This window comes from Lepidochelys olivacea (genome assembly GCF_965140295.1).
Source record: "Lepidochelys olivacea isolate rLepOli2 genome assembly, chromosome: 6".
In the NCBI taxonomy this organism is placed as follows: Eukaryota; Metazoa; Chordata; order Testudines; family Cheloniidae; genus Lepidochelys; species Lepidochelys olivacea.
In genome coordinates, this window is record NC_140416.1 from 93053472 (window position 1) to 93078170 (window position 24699).

The following is a 24699-nucleotide window of genomic DNA, read 5'->3' on the forward strand; positions in this document are numbered from 1 at the left end:
CAATGTATACCTTCAAATCAGCGACACTGCTATGGGTACCCGCATGGCCCCACAGTATGCCGACATTTTTATGGCTGACTTAGAACAATGCTTCCTCAGCTCTCATCCCCTAATGTCTCTACTCTACTTGCGCTACATTGATGACATCTTCATCATGTGGACCCATGGAAAAGAAGCTCTTGAGGAATTCCACCATGATTTCAACAATTTCCATCCCACCATCAACCTCAGCCTGGACCAGTCCACACAAGAGATCCACTTCCTGAACACTACAGTGTTAATAAGCGATGGTCACAAAAACACCACCCTATACCGGAAACCTACTGACCGCTATACTTACCTACATGTCTCCAGCTTTCATCAAGACCACACCACACGATCCATTGTCTATAGCCAAGCTCTAGGATACAACCGCATTTGCTCCAACCCTCAGACAGAGACAGACACCTACAAGATCAAGGATTCTTACAACTACAATACCGACCTGCTGAAGTGAAGAAACAGATTGACAGAGCCAGAAGAGTACCCAGAAGTTACCTACTACAGGACAGGCCCAACAAAGAAAATAACAGAACGCCACTAGCCATCACCTTCAGCCCCCAACTAAAACCTCTCTAGCGCATCATCAAGGATTTATAACCTATCCTGAAGGATGACCCATCACTCTCACAGATCTTGGGAGACAGGCCAGTCCTTGCTTACAGAAAGCTCCCCAACTTGAAACAAATCCTCACCAGCAACCACACACCACACAACAAAAACACTAACCCAGGAACCTATCCTTGCAACAAAGCCCGTTGCCAACTGTGTCCACATATCTATTCAGGGGACACCATCATAGGGCCTAATCACATCAGCCTCGCAATCAGAGGCTCATTCACCTGCACATCTACCAATGTGATATATGCCATCATATGCCAGCAATGCCCCTCTGCCATGCACATTGGCCAAACCGGAGAGTCTCTACATAAAAGAATAAATGGACACAAATCAGACATCAAGAATTATAACATTCAAAAATCAGTCAGAGAACACTTCAATCTCTCTGGTCACTCCATTACAGACCTAAAAGTCGCAATTCTTCAACAAAAAACTTCAGAAACAGACTCCAATGAGAAACTGCTGAATTGGAATTAATTTGCAAACAGGACACCATTAACTTAGGCTTGAATAAAGACTGGGAGTGGATGTGTCATTACACAAAGTAAAACTATTTCCCCATGTTTATTTCCCCTCCCCCCCCCCCCTGTTCCTCACACGTTCTTGTCAACAGCTGGAAATGGCCCACCTTGATTATCACTATGAAAGGGTGTGTTTTTCCTCCCTCTCCTGCTGGTAATAGCTCTCCTTACCTGATCACTCTCGTTACAGTGTGTATGGTAACACGCATTTTTTCATATTTTCTGTGTATATAAAATCTTCCCACTGTATTTTCCACTGCATTCATCTGATGAAGTGAGCTGTAACTCACGAAAGCTTATGCTCAAATAAATTTGTTAGTCTCTAAGGTGCCACAAGTACTCCTTTTCTTTTTGCTCTGTAATAGTGACCATACCGTAATTACATTTAACATGCTTGTATGTATATGGGGGAAATACCAAAAAAAACCATCATGGTATCATTTAACTTCAAGAAGGGGAACTACACAAAAATGTGGAAGCTAGTTAAATGAAAATTTAAAGAGTGAAATGCCTTGAAGGTACTTAAAAACACTATAATGGAGGACCAAACTACATGTATACCCCCAAATAAAAATATAAATAAATAACAGTCAGAGGACAAAAAATGGTGCCATGGCTAAAGAGGTGAGTAAAACAAGTGGTTAGAGGCAAAACAGCATACTTTAAAAATTGGGAGTCAGATCCTACTGAGGAAAATAGAAAGGATTATAAACTCTTGAAAGTCAAATGTAAAAGTGTAATTAGGCAGGCCTAAAGAGAATTTTCAGAGCAACTACCAAAATTCTCAAAAACTAACAGCAAAATGGTTTTAAAAGTATATCAAAGCAGAAAGCTTGCTAAAAAATCAGTGGGGCTACTGGATGGTCCAGGTGTGAAAGGAGCACTTGGGAAAGATAAGGCCATTGCAGAGAAGCTATATGATTTTTTGGCATGTGTCTTCACTGCAGAGGATGTGAGGAAGATTCCCACACCTGAGCCATTCTTTTTAGGTGACAAATCTGTGGAACTGTCTCAGATTGACATGCCAATAAAGGAGGTTTTGGAAAAAATTGATAAATTAAACAGTAATAAGTTACTAATACAAGATAGTCTTCACCCAAGAGTTCTGAAGGATCTCAGATATAAAATCACAGAACTATCACTTCAAACAGTCTCTATACCAGATGACTGGAGGATAGCTAATATAAACCCAATTCTTAAAAAGGGCTCCAGAGGTGATCCTGGCAATTACAAGCCCATAAGTTCAACTTCAATACCAGGCTAATTGGTTGTAGTAAAGAATAGAATTATCAGACACATGGATGAACACAGTATGTTGGGGAAGACTCAACATAGCTTTTATGAGGGGAAATCACTCGTCACCAATCTATTAGAGTTCTTTGAGGTCAAGCATGTGGATCATGGTAACCCAGTTGATACAGTGTACTAGGACTTTCAGAAAGCCTTTCACAAGGCCCACACCAAAGATGCTTAAGCAAACTAAGCAATCATGGGATAAGAGGGAAGGTCCTCTGATGGATCAGTAAATGGTTAAAAGATAGGAAACAAAGGGAAGGAATAAATTGTCAATTTTCACAGTGGAAAGAGATCCCTGCATCCCCTAAGGATCTGTACTGGGACTGTGTTATTCAGCATATTCATAAGTGAGCTGGAAAAGGGGGTAAACAGTGAAGTGGCAAAGTTTGCAGATGATGCAAAATTACTCCAGATAGTTAAATCCAAAGCTGACTGCAAGAGTTACGACTGCAAAAGCGATCTCACAAAAAATTGTGATGAGGTGACAAAATGGCAGATGAAATTCAATGTAATGCACATTGGAAAACATAATCCCCCCAACTATAAATATAAAATGAACAGGTCTAAATTAGCTATTACCACTGAAGAAAGTGATTTTGGAGTCACTGTGGAGAATTCTCTGAAGGCATACACTCAATGTGCAGTGGCAGTCAAACAAGCTATCAATGTTAGGAACCACTAGGAAAGGGATAGATAATAAGACAGAAAATATCATAATGCCACAATATATATCCATGGTACGCCCACAGCATAATTATTGCATGCAGTTCTGGTTGTCCCATTGCACATTGAATGGTGTGGAGAAAGTGAAGAGGGAAGTGTTATTTACCTCTTCACTAAACATCTGAACCAGGGGTCACCTAACAAAATTAATAGGCAGCAGGTGTAAAACAAACATAAATATTCCTTTGCACAATGTACATTCAACCTGTGGAACTTGTTGCCAGGGGAAGTCCAAAAGTATAATGGAATTCAAAAAAGAATTAGATAAGTTCATGGAGGGTAGGTCCATCAAAGTCTATGAGCCAAGATGGTCAGGGACACAACCCCAGCCTCTGGGTTTCCCTGAACCTCTGACAGCCAGAAGCTGGGACTGGGTGACAGGGGATGGATCACTTGATAATTGCCCAGATCTGTTCATTCTCTCTTAAGCATATGGCACTGGCCACTGTCAGAAAACAGGATACTGGGCTAGATGGACAATTGATCTGAACCACTATGGTCAATCTTAAGTTCTTACAGACTGGGTTAGTATATACCAGCCCCAACATCAGGGGACGAAAAAAGACACCTTTGTGTCAGCCTCCCTTAATTTGTGCCAATCCCTCAGCCACAGTTGGGCATCTGGCCCTGGAAGTTTAAATGTTCCCAAATGATTTCAGCTGAGATTGGAATCTGTATCTTTTTTTGGGAGGTGAGAGGGGGCATGGTCATATACATATTAATTCTTTTGCAATTAAACCACCATTTTACTTAAATAAGTGTTTGTTTCTCAAATAATAATGCATTAAAGGATTAATAAGAGAGCCCTACCCAATGAAAAGTCTTGGCAGTCCTCTCCACTCGGTCCCCCAACACTGTCATAACCTGTCTGGCATGCTTGACTCAACTCTGATGTCAAGTGACTATGAACTCTGCTCAAGGGCACTAATACTTGCCACTGCTGAAATCCCAATCCTGACCTCTGCGATGACAGCAGAAGTTGGGTTAGAAATAGAACTGCATTTATCAAAGGGCAAACCCGAAGCGATTGTCCGAGTAATCTCCCTCTCTCCGTGTTCATATATGAACAATTCAGCATCCTCAGTTTCACCACCACTAACTAGAATCTCAGTTCTCTGGCCAGCCAGGCCATTTTCAATAATAAGACTGTGAAATTTCCAGTAATGTAGCCCTGGGTTTCCTGCCACTAGGTAGGAGACTAAGTAAGGAAAGTAAATTACAGTGCTACAGCTGTTGTCCTTCATCAGAAATAATGGTAAAATGGGTCCCTTTTGGCATGCTTTTCTGAGCAGCGTATCCGTAGCTACTGTGGATTAAAATATATGAAAGGCACCTCCATAAATTATTAGTATGACTATTAAGCATAAATGATATTTATTATTAATTGTGCTGTGGTATGCACAATTAAAATACTATATGTTCTTTAAAAGAAATAGAGATTCTGAGTTCTTTAAACTGCAATGACCTCTGCTATGTACGTGCTATAGTGAAGATATACTGAGATTCGACTTTGCATGAGGAAAACCTTGCAGGTAAATTTAATATGAGTTGGGATAGAACTGGTCCAGAAAAGTTTAACTAAGTTACCTCTATGTTAGTGTGGAGTGGGAAATTTATCTCCTGGTTACCTCAGGGAATTGGAGGTCAGCAGGACTCCTGGCATCTCTTCTCAGGTCTGACACTGATCCTGCAGGTAGCCTAATTTAACCTGTCTGTTTACCAGTCTGTGAAACTTCCGTAATAAAAACTTACCTAACTCTCAGGTGTGTCATCAGGGTTGATTAATGTTTGTAAAAGGGCTTTTGCTGCACTGACCAATACGCAATATGCTTAGCCACTCCGTGGCAAGCATGACCAGTCAAAGTGAGACTACAACGGGCTCCAAAGGCAGTCCTGTCTCAGGCCCTGATCCTGCACATTAATGGCAAGGTGAGACTTGCCATTGACTTCAATGAGCCCAGGGTCAAGCCCTTAAAGTAGGAGTGTTATTATGACACAGGGTCTTGAGGAAAGTGGGAAGTCTTTTTCTGAGAACCAGGCTTGCAAAGCAATCTAGGCTGAAAGCAGATACTTTATCTTGTGTGAGGAAAACACCACATAGTTTCTATCTAACTGAATCTGTCCAAGCACCTATGCCATAGTATTTGAGCCAGTACAGCAACCTCAGAAATACCAGGGAGCTATCTCCCTTTTTAAATTGCCGTTAGCAATCTTTTCAAAAAGCTGTTGCATGGAGCACAACAATGAGCTTTTATCTGTTTATAAGCTTTATCTTTTTATTCGTTTTATATTTGATTAAGTGTCAGGTGTTAAATCCTGCATCTATCTTTTATAAATATCTTTCCGTCTACTGAAACAGTATTTTAGGTTGTTGGGGTTTCTTTGTGTTTTGATCTTGGTCTCTTCATAAGGAATAGCCTCACTTCCTGACTTGAGAGAGTGATCAAATTCTTCATTTGTCAAACTTTATTTTTGGCATTCAACCTTCACCTCTTGTCCTAATCTGTTGTGCCATTTTCCACGCAACAAGGTGACTTCATTTAAGTGGTGGGTGAAACGATTCCTTTCTATGCAAAATGATTCATATATACATGTTGTTTGCCAAGCACTTAGGGATCCGTGGAAATGAAAGGTTTTATATAAATGTAAGCACTTATTTCAGCAAGATGTAACTTCAATAAGACAACAAAGACAACTTTTTCTCTCTACTTGACATTCTTCTCAAGGTTCATGTTGTTGGCGAGGCTGCATTTTGTAGAAATAAGCAACATACAAATCAAGACTGAGCTCTGGTCTGAAATACAGTAATTGAGATATTGTTGCATAATGTGTTTATCAAGTGACTATGTGTCAAAGCGAACTTCTGGGACAACTTCAATGCAGATAATTTTTGCTGGATTAGAATACATGCTCTTAGGAAGAAGAGCTAGTTTTAGGGGGAAATGTTATGTTCCTTTTTTTATTTTCATTGACCTTGGCGATCACTTTATCTGGAGAAAACCTACATTTCCTCCACAAGTAAGGATAACACAAAACTTGGAATCATGACTCCTGAATTTCTCCTCCCACTTGTGCTACAGATTCTCTGTGACTTTGAGCAAGCCACTTAACTTCGATAAATTGCCCCAAATCTGGTCCTTAGTTAAGTGCCTCAATGTACACTTTTGAAAATCTGGCTCCATTTGTTGGTGCTGAGAAGTTGATACTCAGGCTCTAAGCTCTTTCAAACATGTGTCTCCCAATATATATCTCCCGTCATCTAGCAGGTGATTGCATGTGTGTGTGTGTGTGTGTGTGTGTGGTCTGAATGGATTACTACTCAGACCTTAGAGAACTTTATCTTGTAAATAAAGCTGCTAACAGTGCAGAAAGGGACTGTGTTATTGGGGTGGGGGGTATGGAAAAGCATGATAGCCTGCCGATGCTAAAGATTATTTTCCTGTCTAGGAACTTGTTCACATGAGATCTCCTTTAGAATCACTGATTTACGCACACTGAAACTCAGATGCAGACTGTGAAGTGACAGACCTGGCAGAAGATAGCCAGAGGCTGCCAGAGCTTACTGCATAACATGGCCACTTCAAAGCTAGCATCAACCTAGTAATAAACTTAATGAAGCGCTGTGCCTGTAGGAAACAGGGAGTTTTACATACTTGATTGGCACTTTCTTGTGAGTAATTTACTTCACTGATCTCTGCCAAATGTAGACTTAGAAAACTAAGAAGCCCGAGTGAAAATTACTGACAAGCTTTTAGAATCCCTAGTAAACATACTTCTAAATGTGGTTTGCTAATTAAGAAGAAAATAAAGTGCCTACATAATGTAACTGAATGACAAGCAGCTGGTTTAGAAGACTTCTAGTGTAATTGTCTGTTCTTCCTTTCCCTATGTTCAGCAATCTGCTTGGAACGTGGAAGGAGGAGCACAGGTTGCAGAATGGAAGAGTCTGGAAGAGGCACCAGTAAGTTATTCTGTATTCAAGTTTCTAGAATACCAGCTCCAGTTGCAGCACTTCTGTGAATAGCTTTCTTAATAAAGAGCCAGCTTATTACAAGCCTGGCATCCTCTCCTGTTAGTATCTAGCATGCAGTACATGAAAAAAACTATAGACAATGGGCCACATCATCAGTCCAACTGTAGCTATTTTGCACTGCTCAGGTGGCAAAAAGGACTAAAAGGCCAGCGTAATAAAGAACCTCCAAGTGGTATAGAATAAGATTTGTGACTCTTTACCAGTACAATCTATTGTAGCTGGTGTAGTCCAGGGGAAAATGTGTGGCCAGAGCATTGCTGTTGTCCTGTAATTCCCTGACTGCTGGATTGTGCACCTTAGGGCCATAAGCACAGAAGCAGAATTTTACTTTGAGCATTTAGATTTCTGTCTGTACATTTGGGAGTTTCCACTTTTTACATCCTTATATTAAGGTGGAAATAACATTTGAGTTGAAGATTAGTTTGATCTTTAAATTGTAGATTTTCAACGACCAAATCTTGTTTGAGCTGGTGAATGCAGCTGCTGTCTTCCCAATTCATGATATTATTTCCTTCTGGATATCCCCATGGGCTTGCATGTTACTGGCAAGGTATGGGAATTGACTCCCCTTGTGCATTCCTTTGCCTTCCAAAGTAATGCTTCAATTGGGATTTTCAGGCTTTCTCATTAGATTTGTTTCTTCAGAATCTATTATTAACCCCATCCATTTTTCAATGCTGAACAGTCGTTTGATTTTTGCTTGCATGTTGGTTGATCTATTACTTAGATGAGCTATGCCAAATGTTTTAGTGTACTGTTTTTGACCCACAGATCCTTATTTTACACCAGTGTCTGTTAAACCATTCACAAAAGTCTGCATTTACCTTAAGTATGCAATCTGCGGCTTGATATAAAGATGATATTAATTATTTTTCTTGGCATACCATAACAGTTCAAGATGCTTCAGAGTGAATTTAGATTGAGGCTGTCAAATGCTTTCCTAAGAAATTTATAAGAAGTGGGTTTTGCCATTCAACATTCTTTGATTATGCTTAGGGTGAAAATTTGATAGACCCATGATCTTCTGGTTCAAAATCCAAAGTCTGCTCTTCCCTTAGCTTTGCCTCAATCACTTTATTTTTATTCTTATTTTATTCATCTTTATTTTAAGATGATACTGTTGAAGACTTGGCCTATTATTGAAAGGAGTGTAACACATTGCCAGTTGTTGTAGTTGGTTTGGTAACCTCTCTTTGGTATTTTCATTATAATTCCATTTTCATTATCCTGGAGCTTTTCCTGGACCCATACTTTGTTGAAAAGTTCAGTGATTTTATTGATGCCCTCATCATCATAAGCTTTAAATGTTTCCATAGTGACTTGGTCTTAACTAGCAGCATTCAGAGGTTTTAACTTTTTTATTGTCTCTCTTCTCTTTGTGATGTGAGATGTCATGATGTGGAACTATTACAATTGCTCTGAATGTAATTTCTTTGTGGGTGTCATTAGTTTTTTGTATTTCCTCTTGTTTCTTCTTCCTCTGCTTTTTACAGCTTTTTCCCTTGTTATCTTCAGATTTTTTGCTACTTCTTTTTCTGGAGATGTTTTTGAGGAGTTGATGTTTTACTTTGGCTCTTAACGAACTGTAGTTATAGTGGTATCTATTATACTGTACTGTTATACAGATGGGACCATAGTGTGTAAAAGTTGACTTCTTGTGATGGATCTATAACTCATGGCACCTGAAATCTGTTCTTCAGTTCAGTTTGAAATTCTTCTATAATGTTTGTCTGCTAGCCTTTTGCTGTCAATTTTCTTGGTGCTCTTGTTTTTCTTAAGTTTGATCTTCAGTGTTGCCACACAAATTGTGGTCACTTCCATCCTCAGCACCTCTGTATGCCCTGACATCCTGGAGAGTTGATCTAAATTTCCTTCCTGTATATAGTTGGTCAGTCTGGTTCCTGGTGACTCCATCTGGGGAATTCCAAGTTTCCTTATGGATATCTTTGTGTGTGAATAGTATTCCTTATAGATATCTTTGTGTGTGAATAGTATTCCACCAGGTAGGAGTCCAGATACAAGACAGTTTTACCAGTCTCTCACCTTTCTGATTTTGGGAACCAATTCTCCTTCCTCATCACCTTCTCCACTCCACTGTTGTCATCCTCAACCTTGGCACTGAAGTCCCTCCCTTCTAAGCGATGCCATGCTTGGAAATATTTTCAATCAGTGTGTAGGCAATTGTCAAACTGATCTTTGATCTCATCATTGTAGTTGTCTGTTGGTGTGTGACTCTCTATAATTGTCATGTTCATATATCAGGTTTGAAACCTAGCTGGAAGCAATCAGCTGTTAATTGGTTCCCAGTCTATAGCTGATCTTTTTGCTTTGGGAATCATAATTAATTCTATTCTCTGTGAGTGGCAACCAGAATGTTCCAGAAACCTATTTTCCTAGTTTGTTTTAAAATAGTAAAGAACTCCTGAGTGTCTTGGCTTCCTGTTGGCTTTCACCAAGACTCCTCATTCCTATGATGATACATTGAAAGTACATTTCTTTGACATACTGTTTTCCAGAATGACTATTCTGTTGTGTTTCTATAACTTAATTTTTGTTATGAGGATATGTAAATTGGAGTATCACTCAACTCCCCATCCTGGAGGACCAGTGAATTACTTTTTGTCTGGTCCTCACCTTTTGACCTGCCATTTTGGGTAACCCTAGCAGAAGTTAAAACTCCCACCAGCATAGTTCTCAGGGTCATTGGAGCACAGAATCCTTTCCATCATGTCAACTTGCATTCCCCAGGGAAAGAAAACAACTAAATAGAAGTAATAAAAAATTCTTCATCAACATAAACTCAAATAAATTGATCCCATACAACATACGAATAAAACAAAATCTTCCTGATTTCTCCTTAGTACTAATAATTATTAAGGTCTACTTCATCTCAAAACTAGGGATTGTTAAACCAGAGCAAGTAAGCCAAGAGCCAGCCTGAATAGTCACCCAAACTGAGCTTTGAAAATTTCTGATGTTTTTCCGCCATAACTTTTCATCCTGATGCTGTCTCTGTAATTCTTGGTTGTGTCTTGGGGTGGCAGTTCTGAGAAACCATGAGAGAAGCTTTTTATTTATAGTGCTTACACTGAATAATATGTAGTTAAATGTCTGACCTTTGGATACTAATTCAAATTGAATTTGACCTGTTAAGAGCACATGAACCAGAATAAAGAACTCAAACTCCTCCAGTCTTGGGAAGTTTGGATCTGAAGTTTTCAGATAGGAACAATTCTGTTTTTGAGGTTTCACCAATCACTGCAACCTGGATCTTGCTTATTCCAGATCTGGAATCATAGTGCTGTGTCCTAACATGACATTCAAGAGCAGAATAAGGCACAGTCTTTGAGCTATAAACCCATAATAGGAATAAGCTCGGACTCTAGTGAGTCAGAGGAAGATGCAAGGATTGCAGTACAAGGTCCCAGCTGCTTCATGTGACAGAAAGCTAAAGCTTTCCTCATATGACACCCATCAGTCTATTCCATTTCTCATCTGAAGGGAGACCAACTCTACAGTGGGGAGAGGAGCTCAGCCTTCATGGTCTAATCTTCCTATGGTATCTTTGTAAAACTGATTGTATTGAAGGTTTTGTGATATAAGTATTGTGCTTTTTAGTGAGGATCCAAACCAAACCCCTAGATCTGAACAGCTCTAAAATTTGGATTGAAATATGTAAACCTGTAGCTGAACTTTGAAAATGACCTGTTGGACAAACTTGGACATCACATCTGAACAACCTCAGGCATTAGAGGATTACTGATCTAAACAAAGAGTTGAATTTTTCATCTTGGACATCTTGACCGCTGTTAGAGGGCTCAACACTAATGCTTAACATGCATAAAATTGCCTATAAAACGTGGACAGCCCTTCTCAAATACATCTCCACACTCTGGAGAACTAATTTTATGCTGTGGGCCAAATCCACTGCTGATGCAAATGGGTGGACTTTACTGGGTTTTTAGGTATGGACAATAGTAGTGAATTTGGTCCTACTGTAATAGATTCCAGTTCTTTTTTATAATATTATTCATTGTTCTATAAATATGATTTTTAAACTGAAGTTATAGTTTTCTGTCCTGAATTTAAAGAGAAAATTGACCTTGGTCATCCTCAATATCTCACAATGACCTGATGACTAATCTTTTTTTCTTCTTATACCCTATAAAGAAACACATACAATACACATTTAATAAACAGCTGAAAGACATTACAAACATTTAGGAAAAAAATGTAAATAAGTTTAGTCACCAAAGCAGAATCCTGACATAGCTTCCAGGCTTCTGCAAGTAAAATGAACTTGGTGTGATTAAATGTCAATTATAAGTATAAGCAACTGGAGAAAAAACAAGGAAACAACCTCCCCACCTCAATCAGAGGTTAATAGGACTGTTATATTCACAGAGACTCTATAATTTTGGTCCCCTGTGCATAATTTCATAAATATTTGAAAAAAAAATCAGAGTAAAAATAGTGCATCTTGTGTAATGGAAAAGACAGCATTTGGATTTGTTTAAAGTTGAGTAAGAAAGGGGATCAGAGAGCTGGGTAGAAAAGGAGGTAAGAGAAATGATGTAAGCAAATTTGTTGCTTATCCTTGAGGTATGGCAATTAGATGATAGATTAATTTTCTGCTTCAGATGCAAAATACAGAAAAACCCAGGAGAGACATAAAGGAGACAATAGAATAATCCCTACAGTTCTTTCACAGTTTCCAGGGCTCTGTTTTAATACTCAGAGCCTTAAATAAATTCATTTATTTCCTTCTTTCCCTCCTGTGGCTTCATAGCATCACCATCTGTAGAAGGGCTTACCTGGTATGGCTTCTTTAGCCCTGCCACTACCTCAGTTTCTCCTTCTCCCCAGTTTTTCAGACTTCACATTGCAGTTGTAGTCTCATTAACTATCACCTTTGGGAGTCTGGTTTATTAACACAACGTTCAAAATTACACAAAAAGTTTCCACCCACCCTTCCTACTGGACCTCCCCCCTTTGCACAAGGTTCTTAGTCCTGTTTCTGCTGAGGCTTTCCTCATAATGGGCTCCTGGTCATCCAGTCTTCCTAGATGGCAACTACTTCCTTCAGGTCCCTCTTCCAGGCCTTCTAGTTAAACATTCTGGAGTGTGACTCAACTCAGGTCTCCTCACTGGCCCTTTCCTGGATATTCTTCCTGCTCTTTTGTGGAATTTTCACTTTCATTGCTGAAAGTGTGTTCACTGCTGCCCCTGACTGATCATAGGCCACCCTTATGTTTCTTAGCAGCCCTGGTTCTTAGTCACATGCTCCCCATCATGTGACACTTGTATTCCTACCGTCCACTAGGGAAGATGTGCTAAGCCTGGCACATGTACATATGAACTCCAACTCCCTTAAAGGGTCAGCTCAACCTTTTACATCATCCATTTTCAAGAGTTATTGGCATCAACCAGAGTTCCCTAATGTTTTTTTAAAGCACTCTGGTATTTTAATTATTATTTTGCTACTGTTATGTGAAATCTAGGTTGAAGGGATGATGTTTACATTCATTTACTCCCTCCACTCTCTTCATTAGATTTTTTTATGGGTTCATATCTCAAAGACTGTGCCTTATTCTGCTCTGTGAAGCTTTCTATCAACTTTTCTGCTCTGTGTTCAAAGGCTGCTCTTTGCTGATGAATTTGGCATAAGGATCTGCCTTTGCTGCAAAAGTCTATATAATATTTCCCAGAATGGCAAGTAGACACATATCTGATGTACCATTTAACCCATACATATACCAGACATATTGTGGAAGATATCTCTTATGTATCATTTTGGGCCAGGGCTTGGATGTAATTCCATGAGGGAGGATGACCCCAGCTCCTCAAGGAACTAAGAACAGTGTGGGTGATTATGCAAATTCACTCAGGCTGTAACACAGAGTATGTCTCCAGCTGGAGAGTTCAAACTGGATTCTCCAGAGACCAACAGATAATGGACAAATAGCCTGAGTTTCTGACTTAAGACCTTTTTTTTTTCTTATCCAGCAAATGGACAAATGGACAGGACCTTCTATCCCCAGGAAAAAATCCTTCCTGGGAATGGTTGGAAGGACTTTGGCCTACTGAGGCCCTCATATGACTGATGCTTTTACCATGCATGCAGGAGCTTTATATGTTTTCTCTGTAATGTTTTTACCTTAAGAATAAATGTGCTTGCTTAGAAAGGTGTGGTAACTTAGTTGCTGGAAATTATGCTGAAAGCCTTTGGAGAGCAAGCAACATGCAGATATTTGTCTGTTTCAGGAGTTTCGCTTACTGGGAATATCCCAATGTACACATGGAACAGTTCAGCCTGGAAAAATCCCCATCAGGAGGGGGAGACACATGTGCCTCTTCCCAAGCAAGGTAATGGGTGACAGCTGGAAGCCTAAAAATAGATGCCTTTGGTGGACCATGGAGGGGGAATTCAGATGCAGTTGTCCTGAATGGTGACATACTTGAATCTGTTTCTTGCCCAAGAGTTGGTAACAAGAATTGACTGTGGGTTCATTCAGCCTAAACCATTTCAAACTGCAAAGTCTGCAAAACTATGTTAAGTATTTCTGGCACACAGACAAACCCATTGAGAACTAAGGTATTTTCCTAGCTCTGCTGAAGAGACACTGGGCCAAATTTTACCATATCATAATTGAACACAACTCCCATTGACTTCTGTGAGTGTTGCTCCTGCTTAGGGAAGGGCAGAGTTTGTTCCAATATACTTTAATTATTTTTTGCAAAGCTGATCACTGCTGCAAGCCACTGGGCCAAGTAATTCAATGCAAGGGAGCCTCTGCCAAGCACATACATGGCTCTATGCTAATCACGAGTCAATTTGTCTGTCCAGATTTTAAAATCCAAACAAGGTGAACAAAGCAATCGAATGCCAGATGTGAAATATGTCTATGAGGCATCAGCCAGAACAATAGCAGCATCTGTCCATTAGGTAGCTCTGAGGATTTGTTATGGTGTGGGTAGTTGGCCAGTAGCTTTGCTTTCTGGCTTGGAAAGACCGTTTCCATTATCACAGCAGTTAATTTAAGCTGTCTTCACTCACATCCATTTACTTTAACATCTTTGAAAACAAAATGATGAAGAAATAAAAATGTTACAATGAACTGAAGTCTTTGTTTGCCAATCCATTAAATCTATTAATCCTTCCTCAAACAATGAGCACTGAAAACATTATCCCTCTTATGGTTAAGAGGATTTCATGTAGTAAAGATCTGTGGCATTATAAACATAAAATCAGATGCAAAATTATGGCTCTGATTTCACTCTTGCTACCCTTATAACTACATATTTCTATATATAAGAGAGCACGTTAGCAAGTGAAATACAAGATAAATCAAAGGCCAAATTATGCAGCGGCAAAACTCCACTGAAGACAAGGATGTTAAGCCAGCAGATAATTTGTCCCCATATGTTATCTTCTCTCAGTCAATCGATGTTAACACTGTTTGGACTGGTTTCAGAGTAGCAGCCGTGTTAGTCTGTATTCGCAAAAAGAAAAGGAGTACTTGTGGCACCTTAGAGACTAACCAATTTATTTGAGCATCGGACTGCATCCGATGAAGTGAGCTGTAGCTCATGAAAGCTTATGCTCAAATAAATTGGTTAGTCTCTAAGGTGCCACAAGTCCTCCTTTTCTTTTTACTGTTTGGACTAAATTCAGAATGGATGTAAATGGTCACATCTCCTATTGAAGTGATGGGAATTTCACCCACTAACACATGAGCTGAATTTGGCCCTATATATGAAATTGCACAACTCATTTTCTACACAGGCCATTCACTCCAACAATTATATATATTTTAGCCCTGTCCTTGACATTTTCTACATCCTTCCTTCCCCCATAGTCACCACCAAAAAATAACTGAATACATGAGAAAAGGAGCATATATATTTTTCTCATTTGTTGATGGCTAATTTGGATCTTAATTTGCCAAGTTAAATAATAACACTTTTCCTTCTTTAAACATCCTCTGAGGAACTCAGAGAACATAGTAAATATTAATTTATTCCAATGTCCCTATCTCTAAGGTATGCTCCTAGCTGAGGCTGAAACAGGCATCTTTTATTAACCCCAGTTTAAAAAAAATAGACCAGACTAGGACAAAAATCAATCCATAGAAGTCATTAGTGTATTTTTAATATAATCCCATAAACCAGTGTGTATGCAAGTCTAAACTTATCATCCTTCACTGCTACTAATTAGTGATTATGAAGAGCAGCATAATTAAGATATACCCTAAAGGACTGCCGAGATTCAATCTCCAATCCAGATTAGTCATGTACTCTGTGCAGGGAAGAGAAAGTAACAGTCCTATCCCAGATGATAAAGCATCTCTGCTCTGATTGACTTGGTTGGAGTACTTTAAGTACAGTGTGTATTTGGGGTGAGTTGCATTGGAGGTAAAGTCCATCTAGAACAACTATTAATGGAGAGTATTTCTCCTTTAAAAACAAACCACCACCCAGTGCTGTTCAGCACATAATTTTGGATAACAAGCTTACGTTCGACCTCACTAACAAGGAGAACAAAGGGGAAAAAAAGGAAAAGAAATTCTAGGTCTTTGATCTTATTTGCTTCTTATGAACGCAGTAGCACAGCTTGGCAGAAATGTTTCTAATTAAGGATTTAATAGTCCAGCAAAGACATTGTACCCATGGTAAATGCACATAAGCAAAAAGAATGGCTTAATGGTGCTATCCTTTATTTCATTCCCTTACATGGATAAAAATAAGCCCTGTACTTCCAGTAACCCACATGCATTATTTTATACTTGAATATCACTTAAGAATTCCTTCTTGTTTTATTTATTTATTTAAGGCCTCAGCTTATTGCCAGTTGGAAGTTTTGAACTAGTTTGATACAAATCTGGTTGATCTCCCACCCCACTAACTTCTTTATGAATTTAGTATCTGTGAGCTTAGTTCAGTGAGAATGTCAAGAAACCCATGGGCTGAGCTGACCTGTAGTAGAATAATAATGTGCTGTACACAGAAGGCATGATGGAGAGGTCCCAAGCCAAACACACTTATAACGAAGGCTTTAGTCACACTTTTCAATTAAATGCTACCATCTTTCCTTTTAAGTCCTTCATTTTACTGTTTTAAGACAATGATTGTTAGTTATATTTAAAAATGTGACCTTGCTTTGATTTTATAGGCCTATAGAAATATTGCACTAAATTTCTCACTAGGCTAACTGTTGGCTTCATTGGAGTTACACCAGGGATGAATTTCCCCATGCTGTTGAAGTAAACTACTGGCACATGAGTTGGTTGTTTTGAAGGATTGATACACTCTCCTGATGACACAAGTTTGCTCAAATTCTCCTATAAAATATATGTTGACTCATTTTCCATTCTGACATCCTGTAGAATGGGAGAAGCAGAAGTTGGTACCCTCAACCTTAATCCTCAGTTTATAGAAGCTGTATGCTTGGATCTGGTCTATCCTGATTAACCCCAGGAAGAACCAAGGCCTTGCACTCCTCAGGTCCTCCTCTGAAAGGTGGATCTTCTTTTTAAAGAGAATTAGTGTTGTTTCCATGTTCAAGAATGGAACAATAAAGTGAGTGTTAAAGAGCATAGCTGAATCAAACGTTTTGACAGGCTATGGTGGTTGTTACTTAACTTGACCCACCTCCAGTGGAAAGAAGAATGTTACAGCATTACACAAATGATATCCTATGTAATCATTCTACTTTTGCCTCATTTTAGATTATCAGAAAGGGAAACCTAGTTCCCTCATAATAATTATTGACATGTGACAAGTCTTCACTTTTTGGATGATGACCTGCATTGCCACAGATAATTTAGGATATTTATTCAAGCATGTCAGAATCTTTAAAAATGTGCCCATGATTAGATGCTTAATTCAATTGCTGAGAGTGCATACAGTGTCAATTGATTTTAGTGAGAGTTGTTAGGGATACGACACTTTTGAGAATCTGGCCACTTATTTAGGTTATGGACTCATGGGTGCCCAAGTCTCACTTCTAAATATGACATAGGCATTTAGGAGCCTGAATGTCACTGAAAGACAAGAGGGCTTGGATTCCTAAAACACTCAAGTGCCTTTGAAAATTTTATCCAGGAGCCTATCTTTAACAGTATTTTCTGTTAATGTTTTTTCTTTAGAAGAGCAAATTATGTCTTATCAATTCTAACCTGTTCAACCAAATCACAAAGAGACAATTTTAGGTTAGATAAATAACACAAACCAGCAAGTAGATGGATGGTGTGATGTTGCACTCCATATGCTTTATGAAAATATGCTTGGAATGTGAATATAATGTAACTGGAATATGCTTTATGCAAAAGGTCTCTTGTAAAGTATCATTACTGTAGCTCACGAAAGCTCATGCTCAAATAAATTGGTTAGTCTCTAAGGTGCCACAAGTACTCCTTTTCTTTTTGCGAATACAGACTAACACGGCTGTTACTCTGAAACCTGTCATTACAAAGCTTATAATCTATGGAGTGTATTCATCCTATGTGTATGTATGTATCATTCTTGTATCTAAAATTCGAAATATGAAGTTAACTCTAAGGTCCTATTGTAATTATGCAAAGTGTGGGCCATTAATGGTGGTTTAGAATCTTGATGGCACCCATTGACTAGGACAATTGGCTATAGATGGTTTATTTATCTGCAAGCCTTCTTGTGGACATGGGGGGCACCCTGTGGGTAATGAAGAAAGAGGTCTCACAGTGACATTTGACCATGTCATCTTAAACCTGGTGCTTTTCCATTTAGAAGGAGTGGTGGGAACCCAGAGAGAGACAAAGGATTCCCGCCTTGGGCCAAAGATATAAAAGGGGGGTGGAACAGAACAAAGGGGGCTGCAGTCATGAGAAAACCCCAGTTACCACCTGAGCTGGAACTAACAAGAACTGTACCAGGGAAAGGATTGGACTCAGACTAAGAAGGAGGCTAGTCTGTGAAAGGAGCTTATTGGAACATCTCTGAGGGTGATATTTACCTTTATTCAGTTTTTTAATGTATTAGGCTTAGACTTGCGTGTTTTTACTTTATTTTACTTGGTGACTTACTTTGTTCTGTCTGTTACTACTTGGAACCATTTAAATCCTACTTTTTATTCTTAATAAAATCACTTTTGTTTATTATTGAACCCAGAGTAAGTGATTACCTGGGGGAGCAAACAGCTGTGCATTTCTCTCTATCAGTGTTATAGAGGGTGGACAATTTATGAGTTTACCCTGTATAAGCTTTATACAGAGTAAAATGGATTTATTTGGGGTTTGGATCCTATTGGGAGCTGGGTGTCTGGGTGCTGAAGACAGGAGTACCTGCTGAGTGGTTTCAGTTAAAGTCTGCAGCTTTGGGGATGTGATTCAGACCCTGGATCTGTGTTGCAGCAGGCTTGTGTGTCTGACTCAACAGATGGTACCTGCTCTTACTTAAATTATAAGTAAGCCAACTTATGCAGAGTTGAATCTTATTAAAATTGTTCACTCTACTGAGTTAAAAGAAGTATAGGCAATGAATTATATATAGGTTCCGGTTATCCAAAAATAATGCAAAAGCCTTGCATTTAGTAGTTACTTAACCTATAAAATGTTTACATTACAGAAGAAATTCACTTTTATTTTTCCACATCATAAAGGAGTAATAAGATAAAATAGAACTAAAGTTGCTGGAGATGGGAAACTGGTTGTCTCCAGGGAATGGTAATGAGATACCAAGCCTTTTGCCTCAATATCAAATCCATTTTGAGACCTAAAGTTCTCTCCAGCATATGGAGGTTTGGCTTGTGTTGAGTTATTTAATGGTCTCAATCCTTTTTATAATGGATTAAAAATCATCAAAGCCATTGGCACTATTTGATACCCTTGTCAGTATCAGTACTGCTGACTTGAAAAGTTCAAACATCATGAGTCAGCTCCCCTGCCATCCAAAAATCAGGAGATTGGTTTAAAATTCACAATGTAGATAGGGTTATTTTTATTTGCCATCTAGTTTTGAACCTTTAAGTATTATCTGTAAGCATGAAGACAGCAAACTTACTTCTTTTTCAAAATGAAAGCTGAGATTCTCATGTATTCAACTGACTCCAGGAGCTGGGACTTTAAGAAAACAACTCCAACAAATACTGTGAGATTCATGATAAAATCTCAAGAGCTGATGTTAATGCAGATTCTTAGCAGAAAGACTAACCATTACCTGAGCATGAGAAATTAGTTATCTTTGCCCCTCTAAAAGTACTTTCTGCATAGTCAGATTTAAAATGAAAACAAGATATGTTGGGTCTGTGTGACTTTCACTGGCATAGTTTCTGGCACCTTTCTATCTTCATTACTTTCCTTTTCTCCTTTCTTGATCATCATATTAACTTTAATATTTTTCAAGAAATGGATAAGTTCCAGGAAAATGCAATCCTTCTCAGTTGTAGCTGGACATAGAGTGAGATTGTGTTCCTCAATGTCATTTGCAAACTGATAGATTTTCAAAACAAAGCATTTGAAAATCAGTCAATGAGAAGTGTACCTGCCAAGTTTAAGGTCAAGATGCTGTATTTCCCGGCAAAATGTTGAAATACAGTGCAGATACATGCTTTGGTTTAGGTGTTCAGATGGTTTCAATAATGATTGGCAAGGAAAAGTCTTGAGATTGAATGTAGGTCTTGGCAGATATATAAAAGAGAAAATTCATTTGTAATTCTGAATTCAACACATGTAGTATATCCCAAACCTGTCCCCTGCCTTAAATACAACAAAGCCATTAAAATTCCCTACAGTTGGGGGAGCCCACGGAATATCCATGCAAGGTGACTTTGTTGTTCCCTATGCACTGAGATTCATTTCTTAGCAGTGACTTTCCACAGCTTCAGGGCAGGAAGGCTAGGCAGTACTGGTATGTTTCTGGCTATATGGATCCACTGATGGAGGGGATGCGGGGATGGGGACTTGGAGAGTAGCTGCTGTTGCTACAATTCTGTTCCTTAAAACCTCCTTTACTATACAAAGTCAATTACTCAGATTGCACAAGGGGGTACATAATTCTGATCCACATTCTGAGGTAAATGTATTTGAACTAATGTTAGACAAGAATTTGATCCATATTCTCTAAAGAATTTAGGACCTTTAATATTTCTTTTTAAAAAATGATTGTTCACCTTTTTATCTGCTGGATGTAGTATCATTCAGCGCATCTCCAGTTTTAATCTAGTAAATGATGAATCTACTCCTTTTGAAGTGAATGAGAGTCATTCTACTAACCTCACCATGCATTGGATCAGAACCTAAGTGATCATTTTAAAAGTAAACATGGATTCTTATGTAATTCAGCAGGATTTGTCCAATACTTATTTGCAGATTGAAAGTTATTGGCAAGAACTTCTTATCTGAACTGCAGCTAGCTGGAAGACTTGTACTGTAATACCTCACTATATGAGGTTTTTGATAGCTCCTATGTATCTTATTTCCTCTCTGGTTAGTTTAGCTTGATGTCTTGGACATTATAGCTAATTCAATAATATTTGTTGCAGAGTGGTTCTTAATCCTGCCTGAAATTAGATCTTTTCACCTGTGTCACGGTTCCTCCCCCACTCTGAACTCTAGGGTACAGATGTGGGGACCTGCATGAAAAACCTCCTAAGCTTATCTTTACCAGCTTAGGTCAAAACTTCCCCAAGGTACAAAATATTACCCCCGTTATCCTTGGACTGGCCGCTACCACCACCAAACTAATACTGGTTACTGGGGAAGAGCTGTTCGGACGCGTCCTTCCCCCCAAAATACTTCCCAAAACCTTGCACCCCACTTCCTGGACAAGGTTTGGTAAAAAGCCTCACCAATTTGCATAGGTGACCACAGACCCAACCCCTTGGATCTGAAAACAATGAAAAAGCATTCAGTGGTTTACAAGAAGACTTTTAATAAAAAATAGAAGTAAATAGAAATAAAGAAATCCCCCCTGTAAAATCAGGATGGTAGATATCTTACAGGGTAATTAGATTCAAAAACATAGAGAACCCCTCTAGGCAAAACCTTAAGTTACAAAAAAGATACACAGACAGAAATAGTTATTCTATTCAGCACAATTCTTTTCTCAGCCATTTAAAGAAATCATAATCTAACACATACCTAGCTAGATTACTTACTAAAAGTTCTAAGACTCCATTCCTGTTCTGTCCCCGGCCAAGACGACTACAGACAGACACAGACCCTTTGTTTCTCTCCCTCCTCCCAGCTTTTGAAAGTATCTTGTCTCCTCATTGGTCATTTTGGTCAGGTGCCAGCGAGGTTACCTTTAGCTTCTTAACCCTTTACAGGTGAGAGGAGCTTTCCCCTGGCCAGGAGGGATTTCAAAGGGGTTTACCCTTCCCTTTATATTTATGACAACCTGTATGCAACAATTTACACTTTTACTTGTGTACATCCATGTTGAAACTTGAATTAGTTTCCATTTAAATAATATTGATTATAATAAATCTGGATTATTCTCTCTCTCTGACATTTCAGACTATTTCACTGGTAAAGTTAGCAAAAGTATTGCTCATTCCTGAGCATAAATTTTTAGACGTGATCAACCAATTCACCTTTTTTCAAGTTTAATTTTAGTTCTTTGTTGAATACTGATATACACACACCTAGATAACAGCGACAGAAAGCACTTTTCTGCATAAGAGGTTGTGACCATTCTTTTCAGATGTGGCTCTTACCACTATTATCAAGGCCCTTGTCATCTCCAGACTAGATGTATTGCAAGTCTTCCACTTTGGGCATACCTGAAGTTGACTCTGAAATTTCATCTATTGCTTCTTAGTCAGTGCTTCTCACACAGTGCATATTATATCTGTGCACTGGTTTCTCGCTAATTTATGGGTGCAATTAAAGTTGACTTATTTACAATGTTTGGTAAAGGATTCAGAACATGCTACCTTATAGACAGTCTCCCCCTTATGTGAGACCAGCTAAGGCTATCAAGCTAACAACCTGCCTATTTATTTTATAGGGAGCTAATGGCAAGGCTTTCTCAGTGCAGGGTCCTTGAGTTTGGAATTCACTCCTATGTCCCTTGATCTGACAGGAGCTAAACCATTCACCCTCAGAGCACATTACAAGGCCTTTCATGGGCATTTACGTAACTGGAGTGAGCAGAGGGAGCCACGTGTCAGCTTTGAAAGGTGACATAAATATAAAGGGAAGGGTAAACCCCTTTAAAATCCCTCCTGTCCAGAGGAAAACTCCTCTCACCTGTAAAGGGTTAAGAAGCTAAAGGTAACCTCTCTGGCACCTGATCAAAATGACCAATGAGGAGACAAGATGCTTTCAAAAGCTGGGAGGAGGGAGAGCAACAAAGGGTCTGTGTGTCTGTCTATATGCTGCTTTTGTCGGGGATAGACCAGGAATGGAGTCTTAGAACTTTTAGTAAGTAATCTAGCTAGATATGTGTTAGATTATGATTTCTTTAAATGGCTGAGAAAAGAATTGTGCTGAATAGAATAACTATTTCTGTCTGTGTATCTTTTTTGTAACTTAAGGTTTTGCCTAGAGGGATTCTCTATGTTTTGAATCTAATTACCCTGTAAGGTATCTACCATCCTGATTTTGCAGAGGGGATTTCTTTACTTCTATTTACTCCTATTTCTATTAAAAGTCTTCTTGTAAGAAAACTGAATGCTTTTTCATTGTTCTCAGATCCAAGGGTTTGGGTCTGTAGTCACCTAGGCAAATTGGTGAGGCTTTTTACCAAACCTTGTCCAGGAAGTGGGGTGCAAGGTTTTGGGAAGTAGTTGGGGGGGGGAAAGACGTTTCCAAACAGCTCTTCCCCAGTAACCAGTATTAGTTTAGTGGTGGTAGCGGCCAGTCCAAGGACAACGGGTGGAATATTTTGTACTTTGGGGAAGTTTTGACCTAAGCTGGTAAAGATAAGCTTAGGAGGTTTTCATGCAGGTCCCCACATCTGTACCCTAGCGTTCAGAGTGGGGGAGGAACCTTGACAGAAGGTATGGAGTATTTTACTGGATATTATTTCTCTTGAATGTGTATATATATTTTAATTACAATTAATCTGTATATGTGCCTGCTCCACTGGATTGGCACAACGTTATAACTAGGAATATGTAAAAGTCGTATCTATATGGAACAGGCACTATTATTATGTAAGGAGATGGGATGTAGCTGAAGAGACCAAAGCTCACCGATCCTCCATTTTGAAAAGGGTGCTCCGGACTGCAAGCAATGCCAACCTCTAGCTGCTGTTGAGTTAGTTCGGAAGTGCCCAAATATAATTACTTGGGTTGTTAAACACACTAAGAACAGCAGAATATCTATACAACAGACGCAGTTCACATGCAGTCTGATGCAATTCAACAAAAATTGATCAATGCATGTCAAAGATTACCTTCCAAGATGTTCAAATTTTTGAGTAACCTAAAACTAGAAGAAACTAGGCTGGTTCTGGATTTCATTTAAAAACTGAAATTAACTCAGTTATCACCAGAAAGTTTGCTGAATTTTGCAATTCTTTCCATGAACAAGGGGTGAGTTCTGGGCAAGTATGTCTGCTTTATTATTTGGACTCAAAGCCTTTAGAGATGGTCAAAGAGTATAAAAATGAGACTTTTTTTCATGATTAATAGTGCTTAATTTCGACTGTGATGATTTGTGGGTTTACAGTATTTGTATTTACCATGAGGAGTTCATTGAAAGATTCTTGAATCCTGAAAATTTAAAAACAAGTGATTATCCCCCTGAAAATTTGCTAGAGTTCCTTAGTCATTACTTATCATTCATTATTCTTCTGCTTAAAATGCTTAAAAACAATTAGTGGGCAAAAATAATATTGTATGACCCACGCAACCAGTCATATAACACAAATGAGTACATTCCACAGAAATCGAACATCTACTCAGTGACCTAAGTGAGCCACCTTTTTTTTTAAAGCCAGGGGAAATCGAGGTAGCTAAATTCATAGGTCATATACACAAAGGCCCCTTTATACTATTCTTGTACTGTAAAGGGGGCTTAAGTGCAAGTGAGAATCACATCCATAATGCATGTTTACCACAGTTTGGCCAGATGTACAAATCATCCAAAGCCATGAAAATAATAGGCGAAACAAACTATACACAGATGAGTTTCACTTTAAATCTTTGAGTTCATTCAAATTTGAAACTCAGTGCTAAAGTTAGGCTTCATGATCACCTGATGACTGAAACTGCCAACTTCCATCAAGTTGTATTGACAATATTATTAGTAGTAAAGGTAATACATTATATTGTGGTGGTTCTCAAAGGCCTCAGTCCCATTGCATTAGATGCTGTACAAACACAAAGAGAGACAGAATCAGTGCCCCAAAGAGTTTATAATCTGAGAAGACATAAAAAGAGTGTGAGGAGAAAGACACAATCACCTATAATAATGTTGATACATATACATAAGTTTGTATTAATTATTATTGTTATTATTATAATTATATTATATTATA

The 24699-nt window shown here is 38.7% G+C and overlaps 1 long non-coding RNA gene across 3 annotated transcripts in view; it reads left to right on the forward strand.

Annotated features, from left to right (window-relative positions):
- The window catches only part of LOC311523087, a 116528-nt gene that overhangs the window by 45184 nt on the left and 46645 nt on the right, over positions 1 to 24699 (forward strand). For all 3 annotated transcript variants that reach the window (XR_014712256.1, XR_014712257.1, XR_014712258.1), the window contains exons 2-3: positions 7096 to 7161; positions 13498 to 13599. This is a non-coding gene — a long non-coding RNA (uncharacterized lncRNA). The remainder of the gene's footprint in view (positions 1 to 7095; positions 7162 to 13497; positions 13600 to 24699) is intronic.